This window comes from Mobula hypostoma, chromosome X2 (assembly GCF_963921235.1).
Source record: "Mobula hypostoma chromosome X2, sMobHyp1.1, whole genome shotgun sequence".
NCBI lineage: Eukaryota > Metazoa > Chordata > Chondrichthyes > Myliobatiformes > Myliobatidae > Mobula > Mobula hypostoma.
Window position 1 is genome coordinate 22708392 of NC_086129.1, and position 21708 is coordinate 22730099.

Consider the following 21708-nt stretch of genomic DNA (forward strand, 5'->3'; position numbering starts at 1 on the left):
GGAGTCAGTATAGCAAATTGTCTCTTTCTGTCAAAGGGCACAATGAGATCTTCAGTGGTGCTGCAGTTAATCTGTAAGATCATTGTGCAGCTACATCTGAATAAGATCATTGCTGGTCATGGAATTCGATTTATTTTCTCCAAATTACATTTTAGATGAAATGTTAATATGAAGGCTTATCTTATTGAGTCAAACCGTGGTGGAACAAAGGACCCTACGGAAAATCCTGGCAATTCTGGACAATGTTTCTCACCCTTTTCATGCCACCTTGGCTGAACAGAGGAGCACTTTTAGTAATAGACTAAGACAACTGTGCTGCTCCAAAGAGCGCTATATGAAGTCATTCTTACCCATAGCCATTAGATTAGATTATGAGGACACGCAGTCCTCTTTTATTGTCATTTAGTAATGCATGCATTAAGAAATGATACGATATTCCTCCAGTGTGATATCACAGAAACACGGGACAAACCAAGACTGAAAAACTAACAAAAACCACATAATTATAACATATAGTTACAACAGTGCAACAATACCATAACTTGATGAAGAACAGGCCATGACACAGTAAAAAAGTTCAAAGTCTCTCAAAAGTCCCACATCTCATGCAGACGAGAGAAGGAAGAAAACTCTCCCTGCCATACCTGACCACAGTCCGACTCTGAGTCGTCCGAAAACTTCGAGCTCTGATCAGCCCTCCGACACCGAGTACCGAGCGCCATCTCTGCCGAACAGTTCGACCTCAGCCTCGGTCGCCAGCAGCAGGCAAAGCCGGGGATTTTGGGGCCTTCCCTCCAGAGATTCTCGATCGCACAGTAGCAGCGGCAGCGAACCGGGCATTTCAGAAATTTCCAGATGTTCCTCTGTGCCTTCTCACGTCTGTCTCCATCAAATCAGAATTGTGCATTAGGCTCTATAATGAGTCAACCTATAGCCGGGGAAGTGATAACCCCTTTCTGTTAGACTGTTTGAGGTAAATTATTTTTTATTCTTTCTACTTCTCTTCTAATATTTGTATTTCTGTGCACTTGCATTGTTACTGTGACACTGTAATTTCCTTTGGGATCAATAAAGTATCTACCTATCTGTCTATCTATCCATTGAGAATCCCACAGGATTATTTCAATAAAAGGTTAAAGGTTTCTCCCCAAATTTACCTTTCACCCAATGTTACTAAAGTATGTTCCCTGGTAGCGCATCATATTGTCTGTAGGATTGTGTGCAGGCTGTTGCTGTTAGTTAAGTAAAGGCTGTATTTCCTATACTGCTGGAGCAGATACATATGACAAGCCACACGACTCTTTGGGTCACAGAGATTGTGAAAGGTGTGAGACAAATGCCAGTTCTTTCTGTCTCTGGGAATAAAATTAATCCTTTGATTAATGCCATCAAGAGAAAAAATTCAGTGCTTGAATTTAAATGTGTGAATACCCCCCGCTGCAGTTGTCAATTTTACAGTGACTGCATTTTAGAGGGATGCATTGTATGTGAGTGGTTTCAGTGGAGATACAGTGCTGTGCAAGTGGCTGGCTTTACCGCAATATAATCTTGTGGCACCGATCACCCTGCAATATCACTGCCACCTTCACAATATACGCAGTCACATCTCACGTTGAAATGCTAACCAGGAGAGAACCAGTAAGGATGTTTAAAATTTCAGAAATTTCATCTGACGATCATTCCATTTGTAAGAAAATTTAGATACTTTTGAACTCATGATAGGAAGCTGATATTTTTGAATGATCCAAAGAAAACAATTGACCTTTGAAATGCTGAGGACGGGGAAGGACGGCGTTGGTGGAGTGTGCAAAAAGGTGGTGGGGAGTGGAGGGGGAAGAGAGAGAAAAAGACAGCAAGGAGGGAAGCTGAACTCAGTTAGAAAGATTCTGGAGGATGAAATAAGTTATCTCAGCAAAAGACAAACAGACGAGATGTGGGTTGGAAAGAAATTGTGGTGTTATGTGCTGCCAGACAGCGGCTAAGCACTCAGGCTGATAAAGGCCAGAGATGTTAAAATACTCAAGCAGCATTACAATAGCTTCATTTATGTGGTTTGCATTCAGCATCAGTGTCTCTGCTCTGCTTTTAACAATGCACTAGGCCAAGTTCAGAACACTGTTCACTACCACACCAATTCTGCTTCTTCTTAAATTAACCCCTGTTTGAGTGAGATTGGAATCTTAGTGACAAGTTCCAGGTGCATACCCACACCAGTCTGAGGAAAAGGAGAAGATTCTGCTCAGATATCACACAAAAGGCTGAAGGTCTCACATTGCGGGAATGAGTATTCTGTCTGTAACTTCCACAGAGTACAATAATACTGACTCATTACTTTGGGTGAACTACAGTGTAGATAGAATTTGAGGACTTTTGCTGAGTGAGATTGTGTGGTTAGTTATGTGGGATGTGTGAGTTGGTTGTGTTCAAGTATGTGAGTTAGCATGCACACATGTGCATGAGATCAGGTTAAGAGCAGTTATTCTGTTCAAATTTATGTGGAGGGATGCATTAGTTTTGTGAGATGTTATAGTAGTTTGTGGGCATGTTAGTTGTGTGGGTCTGTATGACTGTGTCTGTAGGTTTGAGTGTGCACTAGTTGTGCCGAACTGAATTTTTGTTTGTATGCCTCTTTATGATCACTGTGTACTTAAATTAATTTACCAGTTATTGTTAAGGTTAAGTTCACGTGGCAACTTGCTGTTACGGGTGCTTCCTGGAACTGGCAGTTGGGAACATGAGCCATCTTGATGCTATTTTCTGTGCTGGAAGTCCTGGCAAACAGGATTTAATTTCCTGGTGTTGGAAGCTTGTTTTATCTTGCAGAAAGAATTTGCTTGTGGGTGAAAATTAATAAAATTGCAACTGGCTAACAAAAAGCACATTCTATTACTTCTGATCGTACCGCTTGGAGAGCAGGGTTAGTAAGGTCGGGGCACATCTGTGTTCCATCTTTGTGTATACCTATGGACTGTGGAGTAGGAAGGGGTTCGAAGAGGGAAGTCAAAATGTTATTGAAAGTAAAGGTTAAAATTACTTTTACTTAACAATAAATAAATAGTTATGATTAGCTTTACCAGTGTTCAGCCAGCCACTAGATGGAGCTCTATGCAAAGCTGGGGAGACGTGGATCAGAAAATTAACCAGATTAGTTAATTAAAGAGAAAATGTAAGCAAGTTATATGGACTGTGAACAACTGCATACTAATTTCATTGAAAGTTTGGGGAAATTAACATGGGTTATTGAGATTGGAGAAAAGCAGACTGAACTCTTAACTAGTCCTTTGCTCCTCTCCAAAGTGTTGAGCTCAACTCCACACCAAGACAGAAAGGCTTGATCATTGCCCGCCGAATATCCTCCTGATGCACGTTGGTACTCAAGATGAAGGATAAGCAGGTACTGTATCTCTCATCCACAGATCTCCTCAGCAGTCTGGGCTAAGCTGAACCCACATAGGTGTAGAACAGGAAATGAGAACAACACGCAGCAAGCCGGGCAGCATCTGTGGAGAGGAAAGCAGAATTAACCAAAGCTTGCAACATTAGCTAGGTTTCAATGACTTAGAAACAGCTTCTCTGCCATCAGATTTCTGAATGGTCCATGAACCCATGAATACTACTTCATTGTCTCTTTATTTTTTGGACTATTTATTCATAGTCATTTTAGATCTTTGCACTGTACCTGCTGCTACAAGGCAACAAATGTTATGACATTTAAGTAAATGATAATAAATCAGATTTTGATTCCAATTCTGATTCTTTCTGCAGATGTTGCTTGACTTGCTGAATGTTTCCAGAATTTGTTTTTATACTTTTTACACATCTGCCATTTCAAAAAAAAAATCATCCACACAGTCTTATGCTCAGAAGACAGAATTACTGCTGGTTCCCTCCTCCTTCCTTGCCTTACATGTCAATCCATACCTTCCTGTTCTCCACTGTCTCACATTGAACCTAGGCACAAGGACTGTAGATGCTGGAATCCCCACAGGTGCTGCTTGATCTGCAGAGTCTTTTCAGCAGATTGTTTGTTGCTTTTCCCATTTCCTTGTTTCCTCTCCCCTCCAGGTTTAGAGTTTCGCAGGTACTATCTGCCAAACTCAGGTGGTGACTCTGCACATTTGAAATATGCAGGCTTGTTAACTTGGAAGGACATCAAAACTGATCATAGTCTATTCTCCCACTACAAAAGGGATCAATGGAGAGTCATGCATTTTCCCCTCTTCTATCTAAGCACTGTGAAGCCAGATACCATAATCTTTCATTACACCCCACATTAAGTTATTCTGTACAAATCAAGGTTTGGGACCTTCGGTAGTTTATTTATTCCTGGAGGTTCAGAAAAGAATTCTGAGCAATCGGGAATCCTGGGTTTCCTTCAGCCAACTCCACACACCTAGGAATCAATAATCAGGCAATTTACTCCTTGAGTTACAGTGGGAGGGGTGGCTTCACCAGATCCATCTGCCTACCTCACCAAATAGTGGCAAGCAAACAGTCGATTGGCTACTAGCGCCATTGCGTTATTAGCCCAATGGGCTTGGGGCTTCCTCATGTGTGATCACATAACCTATCTTCCTCAGCATTTCACTAGGAAGATGGAAGAATTTTGAAAACACCCTTGGGATAATTCAACCACTTATGATTAACCAGAAAAGGGGAAGGTATTGACTGAGAACCCATATGCTGCATCCACAGCAAAGTTGCAATCTGTTGATCAATATAAAGGAAATTTGGGTGCTTTATTCATCCAGTTCACCCATCTCCGTTTCCTGCTTCACACCAAGTGATGCAAGTTAAAATGGCTCATCCCACTTTTGGAGTTCTGCCAACTTTTCTCGTTTTTATCCTCTTTTACAAGTAGGATATAATTTAGTGGAGATGATGAGGAGTTGGGGAGACATTCGTGTCAAAATTCATGCAGAAGATGCCCACATTAAAATCAATGTAAGAAACCTGGAGCTGATTCAAACCCTGAGGTTTTGTTGGAACAATCTAATGTTTGTCCCTTGATGAGAGAGAATGCCAAGCAAGAGCAATGACAAAGCAGAGTCCCAAGGCAAAATAAGTACTCTGGCTTGCAGAAGGCTGCCTGATTAAGCTCAGATATTTTTCTTTTAATTACTTACGGTTAACAGAAAGTAAAGATGTGCTAATCATAAAGGAGGCAGGCAGGGTGATTTGCTGAGTCTGACGGTAAATATTGGCAAGGTTAACTGCAAAGAATTACAGCTTCTTTAATAAAAATGCTTTATAGAAAAAAGCTGATCCATGCAACTGTGAGACAGAGCCATGATCTTAATAAACCACTTAATAGAGCAAGAGACAATCCCCTAGTCTGGGTATGATCTGGATGCATCTGGTGAATGACAGATTCAGTTTGTATTGAGGACCGAAGTTGAGATTTTCCCCATTGCAAAACAGTGCAAAATGGTGCAAAAAGAAGCCTTAGTTTCCTCTCACGACACGCTGGAGGAACTCAGCAGGTCGGGCAGCATCCGTGGAAAAGATCGGTTGACGTTTCGGGCCGGAACCCTTCGTCAGGACTGAAGAGGGAAGGGGCAGAGGCCCTATAAAGAAGGTGGGGGGAGGGTGGGAAGGAGAAGGCTGGTAGGTTCCAGGTGAAAAACCAGTAAGGGGAAAGATCAAGGGGTGGGGGAGGGGAAGCAGGGAGGGGATAGGCAGGAAAGGTGAACAAGGAATAGGGGAAAGCACAATGGGTAGTAGAAGGAGGTGGAACCGTGAGGGAGGTGATAGGCAGCTGGGGGAGGGGGAAGAGTGACATAGGGATAGAGGAAGGGAGGGGGAGGGAATTACCAAAAGTTGGAGAATTCTATGTTCATACCAAGGGGCTGGAGACTACCTAGACAGTATATGAGGTATTGCTCCTCCAACCTGATTTTAGCCTCATCATGGCAGTAGAGGAGGCCATGTATGGACATATCTGAATGGGAATTGGAAGCAGAGTTGAAGTGGGTGGCTACTGGGAGACCCTGTCTGTTTTGGCGGACGGAGCGGAGGTGCTCGACGAAGTGGTCCCCCAATCTGTGTCGGGTTTCACCGATGTAGAGGAGGCCGCACCGGGAGCACCAGATGCAATAGATAACCCCAACAGACTCACAAGTGAAGTATTGCCTCACCTGGAAGGACTGTTTGGGGCCCTGAATGGTGGCAAGAGAGGAGGTGTAGGGACAGGTGTAGCACTTGCGCTTACAGGGAAAAGTGCCGGGTGGGAGATCCGTGGGGAGCAACATGTGGACCAGGGAGTCGCAGAGGGACTGATCCCTGTGGAAAGCAGAGAGGGGTGGAGAGGGAAAGATGTGCTTAGTGGTGGGGTCCTGTTGAAGGTGGCGGAAGTTGCGGAGGATAACGTGCTGGATCCGGAGGCTGGTGGGGTGGTAGGTGAGGACAAGAGGAACTCTGTCTCTGTTCCCGCACTTAGGCCCTCACCCCATCCTCCCGCCACCACAACAGGGGAAGAGCTCCCCTGGTCCTCACCTACCACCCCACCAGCCTCCGGATCCAGCACGTTATCCTCCGCAACTTCCGCCACCTTCAACAGGACCCCACCACTAAGCACATCTTTCCCTCTCCACCCTTTTCCGCTTTCCACAGGGATCGGTCCCTCCGCGACTCCCTGGTCCACACATTCCTCCCCACGGATCTCCCACCTGGCACTTATCCCTGCAAGCGTAAGTGCTACACCTGTCCCTACACCTCCTCTCTTGCCACCATTCAGGACCCCAAACAGTCGTTCCAGGTGAGGCAACACTTCACTTGTGAGTCTGTTGGGGTCATCTATTGCATCCGGTGCTCCCGGTGCGGCCTCCTCTACATCGGTGAAACCCGACGCAGATTGGGGGACTGCTTCGTCGAGCACCTCCGCTCCATCCACCACAACAGACAGGATCTCCCAGCAGCCACCCACTTCAACTCTGCTTCACATTCCCATTTGGAACTGTCCATACATGGCCTCCTCTACTGCCATGATGAGGCTAAACTCAGGTTGGAGGAGCAACACCTTATATACCGTCTAGGTAGTCTCCAGCCCCTTGGTGTGAACACTGAATTGTCCAACTTCCGGTAATTCCCTCCCACCCCCCCTTCCCCTATCCCTATGTCACTCTGCCCCCTCCCCCAGCTGCCTACTGCCTCCCTCATGGTTCCGCCTCCTCCTGCTACCCATTGTGCTTTCCCCTATTCCTTCTTCACCTTTCCTGCCTTTCCCCTGCCCCACCCCTTGATCTTTCCCCTTACTGGTTTTTCACCTGGAACCTACCAGCCTTCTCCTTCCCACCCTCCCCCCACCTTCTTTATAGGGCCTCTGCCCCTTCTCTCTAAATTCCTGACGAAGGGTTCCGGCCCGAAACGCCGACCGATCTTTTCCACGGATGCTGCCCAACCTGCTGAGTTCCTCCAGCGTGTTGTGAATGTTGCTTTGACCCAAGCATCTGCAGATTATTTTGTGCTTAGTTTCCTCTTATTTCCCACCAGATGGGCACAGGAGCAGGAGGTGCATGGGTTGACTGTTCGATTGGCGATTCGGCTAATGCTTTATAGCTTGGAGTTTGCTCAACGTAGGATAACACGCAGGCCTGGTTAGTTATAAGCAGAATATACACAGACTTTGCTTTTTTATGTACAGTTTATTATCAACAGCACAGTTTGTTATACATAGGATAATATGTGCCAGGATTTGTAATGTACTTGATGGTATAAAAGTTTGAGTGAATTAGATGTTGGATGACTTACTTATTAGGTCTTATTACAATTTATGTAATGCATAAACTGTAGCCCAACCTGAAATAGAAAGATTATTCTTTTATTCCTTGAGTTGTGATGCTGTTTAAACAGATCAATCTGTCCATGCGTTATGAGGAGAGGTTGTTTTCTCTGGAGCGCCAGAGGCTGAGGAGAACACCTGATATAAGTTTATAAGATTATGTGAGGCACAGATAGAGCAGAGAGCCAGTATCTTTTCCCCAGGATAAATATGTCTAAAGCTAGAGGCATCCATTTAAGGTGAGAGGTGTAAGTTCAAAGAAGATGTACAGGACAAGCTTTTAATCAGAGAGGGGTGGGTGTCTGGAATGTGCTGATGGAGGCAAGTACAATACAGGCATTTAAGAGGCTCTTGGATAGACACATTATAATGCAGAATATGGGCCTTGTGTAGGAAGAAGGGACTAGTTTAGTTAGGTGTTTAATTAGTTCGGTGCAACATCATAGGCCAAAGGGCCTGTTCCTGTGTCCTGTTCATATGTTTTATGTAGAGATGCATGGATTAAATTAATAACTTAACTCAAAGGGCTGATGACTGGTTTGCGTGCTGGTCCAATTAATCTGGTGCCGTGGATAAACAGAGTGAAGATAGGAGGCCAATTCTAATCAGTCTTGTTTTCTGATATCAACTCACTGAGATCCAGTAGTACTGGCAGCTTCAGGCTAGTTGGCAGTCTCTGTCGGTCTGATATTGTCTGTCTTCAAGTCCTGGATACAAGGAACTAATAGAGTGAAGGAAAGAAAACAGACATATTCAGCTGTCTTCTTAAAGCAGCTTTCCTACCAAGCCTTTCTACTGCCCCCCTCACTCGTTCACTTGCATCCTGTTTGTCCCAATTCAGGATATTGACCAGCCATTATGGAGTGACCACACGAGCCCAGGTTTGGCTTTTTGAGGTTTAGAATGGTAAAAACTTACTACAGAATGGATACTAAGAGCAGACCAAGATGCCACAATTCCTTGGCACTGAGTGTTGGCGTAATCACCTACCGTTCCTCTTAGTTAGCAATTTTGGTAAATATTTACCTTCATTCAAAGGTTGCATAAGATAGTCCCTTGTTAACAAAGCAGACATATAAATTGAATCCAAATGATTGAACTTTCCAGGGAATGTACAGTTAGGCCTTCATCTTGTCCAAATGCTGACATAAACCTTATTAACTTGTCAGAGTGATAATGGATGACAAATTAGCCTTTCTCCAATAAGAATGTGGCTGAGATATACCAGATCACTCTGGCTTGTAGCACACTGAAAGAAGCTGTCTCCTTGGAAGAGTGTTTACTTTTGCCCTATTTTCTTTGGTTTCCTTCTTGAAAGTCTTGTGCATTGGTTGGACTTTATCCCAAGGGGTTGGGCAGCTTTGTCCAAAGGCACCATTCTCCATGTGGTGGGCCGACTGGACTGGCTGATCTTCAGCTTGCTCTCTCCCAACAGCCACACATGCTGGATTATGTTCAGGTTAAGGTCTCGCTGCACATATTAACTGTGTCAGCATTCACTGTGCAAACAGTACTCCTGCCACAGATAGAAAGCAGTTGGTTCAAGTCCCATTTCAGAAACCTGAACAAAAAAAAACTAGATTGATATTTCAATGCAGAACTGAGAATTACTCTGCTGAAGGCATCATCTTGAATGAATTCTTGCCCAAGACTTTGTGATTGCGATGACATCGTAAATGGATGACCTGGGATAGACGCTTTGACCTTTGGCTGTTGTGCATCATGAACTCAACCAACAGCGGAGCTTGTACTAACATATGCTGGTTAGATCAGCTGTCCATAAACTGTGAATAGGCAACAAAACCCTTCTATTACAGCTAATGCATACTTACTTTACCCCACATTGCTCAATTCTACCTCCTACTCAAGATCCACAAGTCTGACTGTTTGAGTAGATCTGTTGTCTCTGCCTGCTCCTGCCCCTGCCCCATTTCCTCATACCTTGATTCCATTCTATCCCCCTTGGTCTAGTCCCTACCCACCTACCTCCGTGACATCTCTCATGTTCTTGATATCCTCAATAACTTTCAATTCACTGGCCCTGACCGCCTCATTTTCACCATGGATATTCAGTCCCTATATACTTCCATCCCTCATCAAGAAGGCCTCAAAGCTCTCCGCATCTTTCTTACCAAAGGAACCAACCAATTCTCCTCCATCACCATCTTCCTCCACCTGGAACAAATGGTTCCTCACACTCAACGATATTTTCTTTGGCTCTTCCCTCTTTTGCCAGACTCAAGGGATAGCTATGGGCACACACATGGGCCCCAGCTATGCCTTCCTCTTCGTTGACTATGTAGAACAGTCTATGTAAAACAAGCCCTCCCCGGTAATGCTCCCCAACTCTTCCTCCACTACATTAACAACTGCATTGGTGCTGCTTCATGCACCCATGCTGAGCTCATCAATTTCATCACCTTTGCCTCCAACTTCCACCCTGCCCTTAAATTCTCTTGGTCTACTTCTGACTCCTCCCTCTCCTTTCTCAATCTCTCTGTCTCCATCTCTGGAGACAAATTGTCAAGCAACATCTTTTATAAATCTACTGATTCCCATGGTTATCTTGACTATATCTATTTTCATCCCATCTCCTATAGAAAATGCTATTCCCTCTTCTCAGTTTCTTAATCTTCACTGCATCTGCTCCTAGGATGCGGCTTTCCTTTCCAGGGCATCAGAGATGTGTCCTCCTTCTTCAGAGAATGGGGTTTTCCTTCCTCCACCACTGATGCTGTCCTCATCGCATTTCCTCCATTTCCTGGGCGTCTGTGTTCACCTCATCTTCCAACCATTTTAACAGTGATAGAGTTCCTCGTCCTTAACTACTACCCCATCACCCTCTGCATCAAATGTATTATCCTCCGCAGCTCCCGCCATCTCCAAAAGGATACTACCTGGAAACATACCTTTATCTCCCCCCTCTGCTTTCCACAGGGAGCGCTTCCCCTGTGAGTTCCTTGTCAATCTAATCCTTCCCCACTAATCCTTCTCCCGGCACTTAACTCTGCAAGTGGCCAAAGTGCTACTCCTGCCCACTCATCTCCTCCCTCACCTCCATTCAGGGCCCCAAACAGTCCTTCCAGGTGAGGCAACACTTCACCTGTGAATCTGCTGGGGTCACCTATTGTGCCCAGTGCTCCTGATGTGGCCTCCTCTACATTGGTGAGACCTGACATAATTTGGGGGACCGCTTCGTCAAGCACCTCTGCTCCATCTGCCAAAAGCAGAACTTCCTGGTGGTCAAACATTTTAATTCCAATTCCCATTTCCCTTCTGACTTTTCAGTTCGTGTCCTCCTCTTGTGGAGGAGCAACATCTTATATTCTGCTTAGGTAGCCTCTAACCTGAAGGTAAAAATATCGATTTCTCCTTCCGGTTAAAAAAAATTCCCCTTTTCTTCTATTCACCGCTCTGGCCTTTCACCTCTTCTTATCTGCCCATCACTTCCTCCTGGGTCCCCTCCTCCTTCCCTTTCTCCTTTCGTCCACTCTCCTCTCCCATGAGATTCCTTCTTCTCCAGCCCTTGAGCTTTCCTGCCCACCTGACTTCACCTATCACCTTCTAACTATCTTCCTTCCCCTCCCCCCCCCACTATTTATTCTGGCATCTTCCTCTTCAAGTCTTGGCCCAAAACGTCGACTGTCTATTTATTTCCATGGATGCTGCCTGACCTGCTGAGCTCCTCCAGCGTTTTCTATGTGTTGCTTTGGATTTCCAGCATTTGCAGAATCTCTTGTGCTTATAATGTGGTTCATTCTTTAGCAAGCTAAATATGAGGAAATCTATTGAGAACCTGCTGATAAGTTCAGGATTCTCGTACCTGCACCCTGAGCAACAGAACATTCAGGGCCAACTCCTGATAACTGCTGACCTTCAAGTAAGGGCTGGAGTATATGAAAGTTGCATTTTGTTAGATCCCCATTGGCTGGATGATGAGTACTTCTTCACCGAAGATGGATATGTTTATAGTCTAGTTACACCAACAGTAGGCTTTACTTAGAACCCAACTGGTCATTTGAGCAGTGTGTGTAACTCAGTTATCTGAAATTAAGATTGTCAACATTTTCTGGGCTCTAATGGACTGAGAGAGGTAATCTCAAATTCAATCCACTTACAGTCAGCGGCCACTTTATTTGGTACCTTCTGTAGGTTCATAGTCTTCTTCTGCTGCAGCCCATCCGCTTCAAGCTTTGACATGTTGTGTGTTCAGAGATGCTCCTCTGCACACCACTGTTATAATAGGCAGTTGTTTGAGTTACTGTCCCCTTCCAGTCAGCTTGAACCAGTCTGGCCATTCTCATCTGACCTCGCTCATTAACAAGGCGTTTTCACCCTCAGAACTGCAGCTCACTGGATGCTTTTTCGTTTTTTGCTCCATCCTCTGTAAACTCTAGAGAATGCTGTGCATGAAAATCCCAGCAGTTTATAAGATACTCAAATCACCCTGTCTTCCACGGTCATAGTTATTTAGATCACATTTCTTCCCCATTCTGATGTTTGTTCTGAATAACAACTGAACCTCTTGGTTATGCCTGCATGCTTTTATGCATTGAGATGCTGCCTCATGATTGGCTGATTCGATCATTTGCATTAGCGAGCAGACGTACAAAGTGACCACTGAGTGTATATCCCATAACTTTGAAATGTTCAGAGGGTCAGCTTGGAGAAATACGGGCCTTCAAGAATCCTCATGCCTGCGTTTTAACCCTAATAACAACTAGGGCAATAATAATTTCTTCAGGCCTACAGCTGACCTTAAAAGGAAGTCAATTGGTTTTCACTTCACTTACAGCAGTGTCAGGCAAAACAACAATGTCAAATACTAGTACACTGCCTGATCATCCACTGCTTACCACTTTCTCCCTTGTTTCTCCCTACAAAGTCTACCATCCAGTTGTGAAGATGTGGCTCTAATTCCACTTTGACTGATCTTCAAGTATATCTTTCATTTTATATAAAAGTTGCTGGTGAACGCAGCAGGCCAGGCAGCATCTCTAGGAAGAGGTGCAGTCGACGTTTCAGGCCGAGACCCTTCGTCAGGACTAACTGAAGGAAGCCCTCTTCCTTCAGTTAGTCCTGACGAAGGGTCTCGGCCTGAAATGTCAACTGCACCTCTTCCTAGAGATGCTGCCTGGCCTGCTGCATTCGCCAGCAACTTTGATGTGTGTTGCTTGAATTTCCAGCATCTGCAGAATTCCTGTTGCTTTCATTTTATTATTGGTTTAAGGCTAGTTCCAGCTCCAGCAACCCCTCCCTGTTATTGGCTGCCTCTGTTACTATTAATGCACTCCCTTACACTGATAATCATGCAGTGCTTTGGCTAGAGATTTACCAATCTTAACACGATTCAGCAATCTCTCCTCCAAAGTCTGCGCTACCGCCCACCACTACAGGCATTAATCCTGTCAGGCAATCCACATAAATCTTAATTAATTAAAGGGAGTAATAGTAATAATGGGGAACAGAGATTAATATTGGGCAATTTTTAGCGAAGTATGCCAGCAGGTATGATGCAAGATTAAACTCTTTCCATCATATCCGCCATGACAGCAGTAAGATGCCAAATAGTGTCTCCAGAAGTTCCACTTTAATTACATATAATTTTTTCTGTGGTCTCATTTCACTAGAAATCCAATTAATTTTGACCTGGGTTTATCCTAGACATCGTTGCACGCTATGACATACAGTCCCATACATGAGCTTGTGATTGCAATAAAAAAGATAAAAACATAAACCCTGATAATAAATTCTGGAAATAGTTTACAAGTCAGGCAGCATCTGTGGAGAGAGAAATAAAGCTAATGTTTCCAATCAGCAGGCCTTCATTGTAACTGGAATTAGAAACAGGGAAAGAGCAAGACCAAGAAGGGTAGTTTGTCATAGACTGCAGACTTGCTGCTTGCGAACTCACAATCACAAAACGTGCAAATGGAAGAATCATTTAGTGAAAACTTTGAACAATTTTGGGTCAGAGTATGACATTGACATGTGGTTCCTTAAGCTCGTGTTGAGCTTCATTGGCTAAGGACAGTGAGCTTACAGTGGAAATGTGATGGAGAATTACACCAGCTCGGGACCACAAGTTCAGGCTTCACACTTGTGGAGTGTAGCCTTAACCAGTTACCCAACCTGCATTCAGCCTGCTCATTGTAGAGACCAATATGGTCAGTGAATGGGATACACTATATTGAAAGATGATCCAAGAAGGTGTTTTCCCCTAGAAGGAGGGGCTGAAGCCCTGTACAATCGAGAGGAGTAGATAGAAATTTGGATATATCTTTTACCGAGGATGGTGTTATGGAAGGAGAGGAGAGTTGTAGATTTAGAGTCATAGAGCTGTAGAATCATACAGCAAAGAAACAGGCTTTCTGGCCCACCTAGTCTATGCCATCCATTCCCATCTAAGTTAGTTGCATTTGCCTGTGTTTGGCCCATAATCCTTCTGATCCTTTCCTATCGATATATCTATCCAAGCACATTTTAAATGTTGTTATGTACCTGCTTCAACCATTTCCTCTGGCAGCTTGTTCTACATACTGACCATCTTCTGAGTGAGCAAGATGCCCCTCATAAGAACATAAGAAATAGGAGCAGGAGTAGGCTATCTGTCCCATCGAGTCTGCTCCGCCATGCAATAAGATCATGGCTGATCTGTTCATGGACAGATGAACACCTCCACCTACCTGCCCTTTCCCTATAACCCTTTATTCCCCTAATATGCAAATATCTATCCAACCTTGTCTTAAATATATTCACTGAGGTAGCCTCCACTGCTTCATTGGGCAGAGAATTCAACAGATTCACCACTCTTTGGAAAAAGCAGTTCCTCCTCATCTCTGTCCTAAATTTACTCCCCTGAAGCTTGAGGCTATGACCCCTAGTTCTAGTTTCACCTACAATTGAAAACAACTTTCCTGACTCTATCTTATCTATCCCTTTCATACTTTTATATGTTTCTATAAGATCTCCTCTCATCCTTCTGAATTCCAGTGAGTACAGTCCCAGGTGATTCAATCTCTCCTCATAGCCTAACCCCCTCATCTCTGGAATCAACTTGGTGAACCTCCTCTGCACCGTCTCCAGAGGAAGGAGACCAGAACTGCACGCAGTACTCCAGATGCGGCCTCACCTGTGCCCTGTACAGTTGCAGCATAACCTCCCTGATCTTAAATTCAATCCCTCTAGCAATGAAGGAACATTCTATTTGCTTTCTTGATAGCAAATCAACCTTTTGTGATTGCACAAGCACTCCCAAGCCCTTCTGCACAGCAGCATGCTGCCATCTTTTACCATTTAAATAATAATCTGATCTTCCGTTTTTCCTTCCAAAGTGGATGACCTCACATTTACCAACATTGTACTCCATCTGCCAGACCCTTGCCCACTCACTTAACCTATCTACATCTCTCAGCAGATTCTCCGTATCCTTTGCACAATTTGCATTTCCACTCAATTTAGTGTCATCAGCAAACTTAGATACACTACACTCAGTCCCCTCTTCGTATATCGTGAACAGTTGTGGGCCCAGTACCGATCCCTGCAGTACACCGCTCACCACTGATTGCCAACCAGAGAAACTGATTCCCAACTCCCTGCTTTCTATTGGTTAACCAATTCTTTATCCATGCTAATACATCACACTCAATTCTATGTACCCTTATCTTATGGATATGACTTTTATGCAGCACCTTACCAAACACCTTCTGGAAATCCAAGTAAATAACATCCATCTGTTCCCCTCTATCCTCTGTGCTTGTTATTTCCTCAAAGAACTCCAGTAAGTTTGTCAAACAGGACCTGCCTCTACTGAATCCATGCTATGTCTGCATGATGGATCCATTTCCTTCCAGATGCCTCGCTATTTCTTCTTTAATGATAGCTTCAAGCATTTTCCCAACTACAGATGTTAAACTAACTGGCCTATAGTTACCTGCCTTTTGCCTACATCCTTTTTTGAACAGTGGCGTGACATTCGCCGTCTTCCAATCCGCCAGGACCTGCCCAGAGTCCAGAAAATTTTGGCAAATCATCATCAAAGCCTGAACTATAACCTCTGCCATTTCTTTCAGTACCCTGGGATACATTCCATCAGGTCCATGGGACTTGTCTATCTTCAGGCCCACAAGTTTTCTCAGCACTACCTCTTTAGTGATAGCTATTGTATCAAGGTGCTCACCTCCCATCATGTCCATAACTTCTCTCTTTGGTATGTCAGACGTGTCCTCCCCTGTGAAAAATGACACAAGATAGTTATTCAAAGCCTTGGCCATTTCCTTATTCCCTAATATCAATTCTCCCTTCTCATCCTCCAAGGAACCTATGTTGACTTTGGTCACCCTTTCCCACTTTATGTAATTATAAAAACTTTTACTATCTATTTTTATATTTTGTGCTGTTTATTTTCATAACCTATCTTCCCTTTCTTTATAGCTTGCTTAGTGGTTCTTTATTGCTTTTTAAAGTTTTACCAATCTTCCAGTTTCCCACTACTCTTGCCGACTTTGTACGCACAGGCTTTTAGTTTGATGCCTTCCTTTATTTCCTTAGTTATCCATGGCTGGCTCTCCCTACCCTTACTGTCCTTGCTTTTAACTGGAATATACTTTTGTTGAGCTCCATGAAAAATCTCTTTGAAAGTCTTCCACTGTTCCTCAACCATCCCACCATATAGCCTGTGTTCCCAGCCTATCCTATCTAACGCTTCCCAAATCCCATTGTAGCTTGTTCAGGCTTAATACTCTGGTTTTAGATAAAACTATTGCACCCTCTATTTGTATGAGAAACTCAATTATACTGTGATCACTCTTTCCGTTAAATCTCTCCTTCTCACTTTAACCTATGTCCCCTAGTTCTTGATTCTCCAACCTTGGGAAGAGGACTGTGCATATTTACCCTGTCTTTGGCTCTCATGATTTTATACCTCTTAACAAGCTCACTCTTCACTAACCTACACTCCAGTGTATAAAGTCCTAACCTGCTTAATCTCTGCCCATAACTCAGTTGGAAGAATGAATTGGTGTAAAGATCCCTTTGAATGAGAAGAGGGAGGGCAAGAGATGATGGTATCATGCTCTTGATGGTGGAAAAGATGGGGAATATTTTATGATAAATGGGAGAGGACAAAGTGAACCTTACCATAATTTAAGGAGGGAGGGGAAAGAATAAGAGCAAAGTGTATAAAATGGAACAGGTAGTATGGGCGAGGGCAATCAACCCTGGCACTGGGAAAATCCTCATTGTGGACAAAGCAAAACATATTGGAAGAAATGATAAGGAAATTACCAGAGATGATGCTACAGACTTTAAGAGAATGGAACACAGTCCTTGCAGGAAGCTGGGGGCACGGGAAGAGCTAGCTGTGAGAATCAGTGGGTTTACAGTGGATGGTTTCTAGTCAATTCTCAGAAATGGAGATGGAAGGGTAGAGGAAGAGACAAGACTCATTGATGGAGCATGTGGTGACCTGTGGCACCTTTGGAAAGAAGTACAATGGCCTTCTCCCAGCAACCATGACACCATCTGCACATCAGACCACAGGGATAAGCCAAGAATCACAAACCCGCTGAACATGTGAAATGTTGCCCTGTTACACCCAACAGGGCATCTGTTGAAGATCCAGTGTGATCAAAGGTTTTCTGTATAAATTCAGGTGACATAGAACTACTAACCTTTCAGAATAAAAATAAAAGTTTAAGATTCAATAGTGCTTTGCATGGTATGGCAATAGACCTAAAAGACGGTGGCATATGGTGACACAACCATCTGCAGGTCCCCCTCGAGTTGCCACCATCCCGCATATCACCACTGTAAATGCGGAAGTGTTATCTTGTTGCACACATGAAACATGGCAGTCAGGATCCCTCAGCAGTCCTGACCAGAAAGTCTATTTTATTATGATGGTTGAAGATGAAATGAAGACGTGATATACCCCTGCTACTCACTGCCCTTCCCATGTGCCGCAAGGGATGGACAGTGAATGTGGGCCATCCAGAGACACCCGCATCCCAAAAGAATGAACATTAAAAAGTGTCTGATGATCATTTGCAGAATTGCTGAATAAACATCTCATTAACACCAAGCTGCAGCTTACTGCGGACAAAGGGTCATGATTTTCAAATTGACCTTGGCGAACGTTTCATTTTATTTGATTGAATTAGGACTTGACTGAGTGATACAGTTTGACACACTGCCGCCTGCATAAGGCAGCCAGCTGAACCATTTCTAGCTGCAGCTGCTGTTCATTATGACAATTTAAATTTTGCACTGGATTGGAAAAGTGCTTAAGTCTTCAGCTTCATTTTTGGAAGTATGTAAATTGGTCTTTGGATTGATACAAAACTATTTGCCACAGGCAAGTTGCTAATAAAAGGCAGCTTGTTACCATCGTTCATTTTGTGGTGGGGTTGTCTGATGTTATTTGCTATTCACACTGTTGTGACTGTAAGCATAAACATCCTGTTATAGTCAGCTCTCAGGGTCCTGCCTACTGAGGTCAAGGTTAAGGAGAGGCTCCATATTGTGATACTGCCAATAAAAGCCTTCTTAAAACTCACACAGAAAGACCACATTATTGCACCATTGTCATCACTATCAACAGCAGCAATATCTGAGGCCACCCTTGGCTCAGTTGTTCTTCCACCTCGGTATCCAGAAGGCTCAAGTTGTGCTTCAAAGTCAAGCACAGAACTGGGTTAATTTCCCATTCAGTTTTGAGGGATTGCATTGTGGGCACTATGTTTAAGAAAGGGGCACAAAAAAAAATCCAAATGGACAATTCAATGGATAAGTCGTAAGACCGAAGACACAGGAGCAGAATTAGGCCATTCAGCCCATCAAGTCTGATCTGCCATTCAATTGGGACTGATCTATTTTTCTTCTCAACCCAATTCTCCTACCTTCTCCCTGTGACCTTTGCCATCCTTACTAATCAAGAACTGATCAACCTCTGCTTTAAATATACCCAATGACTTCACCTCCACAATAGTCTGTGGCAATAATTCCACAGGTTCTGCACTCTCTAGGACTAAAGAAATTCCTCCCCATCTCTGTGCTAATGGGATGTCCTCCTATTCTGAGCTGTGCTGTCCAGTTCCAGACCCTCCTACTAACGAACATCCTCCCCATGTCCACTCTATCTAGGTCACTCAATAGTTGTTAGGTTTCAGTAATATGCTCGCCCCCCCCCCACATTCTTCTGAACTCCAGCAAGCACAGACCCAGAGCCATCAAATACTCCTCATATGTTAACCCTTTCATTCTCGGGATCATTCATGTAAATCGCAGCTGGACCCTCTCCAATGCCAAAACATCCTTCCTTAGAAATAAGGCCCAATGCTGCTCGAAATCCTCCAATTTTGTTTTGACCAATGTCTTATAAAGCCTTTGGATTACATCCTTGCTTTTATATTCTAGACTTCTCGAAATGAATGCTAACATTGCATTTGCCTTCCTCACCACCAACTCAACCTGCAACTTAATCTATAGTGAATCCTATACCGGGACTCCCAAATCCTTTTGCAACTCTGATTTTGCTCCACAATTAGAAAATAGTTTACACCTTTATTCCTGCCACCAAACTGCACGGCTATACACTGTCCTACTTCTGCCACTTCCTTGCCCATTCTGTCCATTCCTTCTGCAGATTCCTGGTTTCATTTATATCATCTGCAAACTTCGCTACAAAGCAAACAATTCCATCATCCAGATCATTAACACGCAACGTAAAAAGTAGCAGACACCATACTAATCCGTGTGGAACACCACTAGTCACCGGCAGCCAACCAAAAAGGGAATGTCATAGAATGTAGAAGAGTACAGCACCGGGAACAAGTGCTTAAACCCACAGTATTGTGCCGAGCTAATTAAACTATTTATTAAATGCTTAACTTAACTAATCCCATCTGTCTTGGCAGTGTCTATATCCTCCATTCTTTCCAAATTCATGTGCCTATCTAAGAGCCTCTTAAATGTCTTGTCTTTTCTACCACCCCAAGCAGTGCATTCCAGTCACCCACAGCTCTCTGTGTTTAAAAAAAAAGTTGCCTCTCACATCTCCTCAGAACATACGTCTCTGGGGTTAAGTGCAGATCCTCTGGTATTAGACATATCAACCCTGGGTAAAAAATTCTGGCTGTCTTCTCTATCAGTGTTTCTCATAATCCTATGAATTTTATCAGATTTTCCCTCAACCTCTTCCATTCCAGAGAAAAATAATCCAAGTCCAACCTCTCCTTATAGCGCATGCCCTCTGACTGAAGCAGCGTCCTGAAGTATTTGAGCTCTTCTTGAATTTCCAGACAACATTTGCCCCCAAAGTGAAGTTAGAGAACTCAGGCTTTTGATCGCTGTATATTATGTTTCCAGAACGGTGCTGTACAGAAGCTCCACGCTACATTTACAACATTTCTGCAGGAAGCACACTTCAAGGGTTCCATACTGAGGCTCGGCCTGTGATCTCATTCCTCCATTTCCCCACTCCCTGCCTTCAGCTTCCCACTCCAGACATTCTCAGATTTCGTGTTTATTGTGGCCTTTTAAATCATGGAGCCAGAATCATTTCATGCAAATGACACCCCTACCCAGTGCTGACGAAACCTGGAAATTCATCAGCAATGCAAGAGTTGTGTTTCAAGCCCACTGACAGACCCATTCCGTTGATTTCAGGACTTTTGCACTGTGGTTCATCCTGAAACTGAGATACGTGTTTTCTGGATATCAGCCTTTTGATATTTTCTTTACTTACTTCCTCATGGGATATTGACATTGTTGGCAAAGCAGAATGCATCGAACATCTTTAATTGCCCTTGAGATGAGGAGGCAATTAAAAATCAGCTACATTGTTGGGTCTGGAGTCACAATTAGTCCAAGCTAGGTAAGGACATCTTATCCTCTCTCCTGAAGAACACCTGGTAATCCAATGGAATTTTAAAACAATCCAGTAGTTTTGTAACAATAGTACAACAACTATTTCAGTTGAATTTCAGATGGTGACAAGAGGGCATACAGGAGTGGGATATATCAGCCAGATGAGTGGCGTCACAGCAACAACCTTGCACTCGACGTAAGTAAGACCAAAGAACCGATTGAGGACTTCAAGAAGGGTAAGACAAGGGAACACGCACCGGTCCCATAGATGGATCAGAAGTGGAAAGAGTGAGCAACTTCAAGTTCCTGGGTTTCAACATCTCTGAAGATCTCCTGAAGTTTGTGTAGGGGACACTTTGCATCCAGTGACCACAATGCCAGTAGTTTCAAAGTAAATATGCAAAAAAATAGGTCTGGTCCACTGATTGAGATTCTAAATTGGAGAAAGGCCAATTTTGATGGCATCAGAAAGGATCTGACAAGTGTGGATTTGGATAGGCTATTTTGTCGGAAAGTGGGAGGCCTTGAAAAGTGAAATTTTGAGAGTACAAAGCTTGTATGTGCCTATCAGAATAAAAGGCAAGGATAGCAAGTATAGAGAACTTTTATTGAGGCCCTGGCTAAGAGAAAAAAGGAGGTGCATAGCAGGTAAGGCAAGTAGGAACAAATGAGGCACTTATGGAGTACAAGAAATGTAATAGAACACTTAAGAAAGAAATCAGGAGGGCTAAAAGTAGGCATGAGTTGCTGTAGCAGACAAGGTGAAGGAGATTCCTAAGGGATTTTACAGATATGTTAATAACAAAAGGATTGCAAGGGACAAAATTGGTCCTCTGGAAGACCAGAATGGTAATCCATGTGTGGAGCTAAAACAGACTGGGGAGACCTTAAATGAATTCTTTGTATCTGTATTTACTCAGGAGACGAACACAGAGCCTACAGAAGTGAGGCAAAGTGGATTTCAACTTCATGGACCCTGTACAGATTACAGAAGAGGAGGTGTTTGCTATCTTGAGACAAATCAGGGCGGACAAGTCCCCAGGGCTTGACAAGGTGTTCCC

At 43.7% G+C, this 21708-nt stretch overlaps 1 long non-coding RNA gene across 1 annotated transcript; it reads right to left on the bottom strand.

Annotated features, from left to right (window-relative positions):
* Positions 1-3122: 3122 nt before the first annotated feature.
* On the bottom strand, positions 3123-9063 carry LOC134340789 (uncharacterized). Its single transcript, XR_010016636.1, has 3 exons — positions 8807-9063; positions 8414-8501; positions 3123-3500 (listed from the first exon to the last, which is right to left on the bottom strand). It is a non-coding gene; the product is annotated as an uncharacterized LOC134340789 (long non-coding RNA).
* Between the last annotated feature and the right edge of the window lie 12645 nt (positions 9064-21708).